Below are 2591 nucleotides of genomic sequence, written 5' to 3'. Positions count from 1 at the left end.
CCATTCATGAGGTATTCACCCACATGACCCAGACATCTCCCACTGGGCCCAACCTCCAACAATGAGGATCACATTTCAACATGAGATTTCAGGGAACACATATCCAAACTGTATCACTAATGAAGACAATGTCTCCTCTGTCTACCACGAATTCCTTAAGGGGTGGGTTTGCTCTTGATTACTATACTGGCACAGAACCTGGTGGGGTGTCCGGTGCACTCCACTAGCTGTGAAATAAAATATCACTTCTGTCAAAATTAGCAAATTTAATGAAGCCATCTGCCCTAGGTTCACTCTTGGAAGACACCTTTCCATGCAAGAGGCTCTTACTCATTCAATTGATAAACCAAATCTTCCCATGATGGGAAGATGCTTTGCCAGACACTGGGATACAAAGGCCAATTAGACATGGCTGATCCATTCCTTATAGAGATCATAGACTAAAAGAAGAGACATATCAACTATTACAAGGTGGTGAGATAAAAATTAAAGAAGTGCGAGTGAGATACTGAGGGAGTGGAGACTAATCCCATCTGGTGGGTTAGAGAAGCTTTCAAGGATAAGATGATACTAGAAATGGGTTTGACAGGCAAGGAGGAGTTGACCAGGTATAGAAAGGGGAGAACATTCTTGAAAGAAGGTGAACAAGCATATGCATTTAAGATCCATGGTGAGGGTGTAAGGGTGTGTGCAGGGGGATGGTGGGAAGTGGTAGAAAATGAGGTGGAAACTCAGGCATAGCCAGGTGTACAGAACTTGTATACTGCAACCAGGAGTCTGGACTTGGTTCCAAGGGCACTGGGGAGCATTGAAGATTTTAAGAAGGGGAGTAACACATTTGTATTTTGCATATTTAAAAGACCCTCTGGCAATAATGATTGTGGAGAAGGCAAGGACTCTTACTAGGTCATTGCACTAATAAAGGGGAACAATGAAGACCACCTGGCAGGCTGGTGGGAAACAAGAGACGTGAAGGGATGGGAGAGGTAGACCTGGCTACTGAAGAATGGGAGAGCTCCCAGGTTTCTACTTAAACTACTGGGCAGATGGTGACACCATTCATTGAGGTTAGGGTACTTGGGGGGGTGAGAAGGGATGAAACAGAGGTCCTCTTAGGCACACGTGGATCGGAGGGAACTGTGGAGCTGCCAAGCATATATTCTGTAGGCAGCTGAATACCCAGAACTCAGGAGACGTAGGTATTTGGGTGTCATAGTGTGTAGACAGTGGTTGAAGCCATGGGTTTGATTTGTTAATTTGGCTGTCCATCGCTAGTGCTTGCAGAGGCACTGAAAAGTCATCCTCACATGTTGAGGATGATCTTTGGAGCCCCAGAAGAATCCCTAGATGGCATCTAAGAGTTATCCTAGGAAATCCCAAGCAGGGACCATTTTTATTCACCTTTGTGTGGCCAGAACTCTCCACAGGGCTTGGAAGTCAATACATGCTCAGTAACATTGGATGAATGAATTGAAGTTCCCTGATCCTTTGAGGTCCCCCAGGCCTGGGGAACCAACATCATCAGGTTCCAAAACTTGGAGGTGATGCTATAGGTTCATATTATGAATTAACCAAGTTAAGAATTATTGTAATTCTGCACTTGCAGAGATCCTCTATCGGTACCCACTGCTATACCATCCAAAGCGCCTATTCAAGATAGTGGTTATCAAAAATGCATGTAAATTAGAATCAGCTGGGGAAATGTCCTACAAATATGGATTCTCAAGCCTCATAGGTATTTTGATTTAGTAGGTCTGGGTTGGAGCCCAGGAAGTCTGCTTTTGAAACAAGCTCCTGAAGTAGTTCTGATGCCCATGTGATGGAAGCCATAATTTGGGGAAAGCCTCTGGGGCTGGCTGTTCTCCCTTGCCCATCCAGATGTGCTCTCTACTTCTAATCACTCTGCCCTGTGCCTGCACAGCTGCCTTCTGTGGCCTGGGACATCTGGGCTTCTTTGGCCTCTGGCTTCCATTGGGTTCCACCAGTGGGAGACCCTAGCAGAAGCTGGGTAGGAGGAGAGACAGGGTGGATATTGAGTCTCCTGGCCCCTCTCTGCAGGCTGTGGTTTGGCAATGGCTGCATCCATGATGCCTATCAAGCAGGTCCTCTCTCCTGGCTGCAGCTCTTGCCAAATCCTTCACCAGCTCCCCTTCTTCTCCCCTGCAGGCCTAGGGGTGGTTATGGCTTCCTGCAGTGGCTGGTCTCTGGGTGTTTCGCTATGGTTTCCTTTAACCCTGCTCAGTTCTCTCTAAATAATCTCTTCATTACACACTCTCCAGTTACCTCTTTGTTCCCTCTGCTCCTGCCAAGACAGGAAAACAAAAACATTGACTGGAAAGAGTCAAGAATTCTGGGCTCAGTTCAATTCAATTCAGCAAACATTTACTGAGTGAGGTCCTCTCAGCCAGGCTCTGTGCCAGGAGCTGAGGTTACAGAAAAGAACTCAGACATGGCACCCACCTCCTGCAGAGTTCACAGCTTCATGGGAGGCTAGAGGCCCCCTGGTGTGGCTGCACTCAAGGAGGTAGAGGCTGGGATTGCCATGCCCAGTCCAGTGGGAGGCAGAGAGATGCAGAGAACTTTTGGCCATA

Source organism: Macaca mulatta, chromosome 15, assembly GCF_049350105.2.
Source record: "Macaca mulatta isolate MMU2019108-1 chromosome 15, T2T-MMU8v2.0, whole genome shotgun sequence".
NCBI classification, from domain to species: domain Eukaryota; kingdom Metazoa; phylum Chordata; class Mammalia; order Primates; family Cercopithecidae; genus Macaca; species Macaca mulatta.
The sequence above is the reverse complement of the archived record's forward strand: the minus strand, read 5'-3'. Positions refer to the sequence as shown.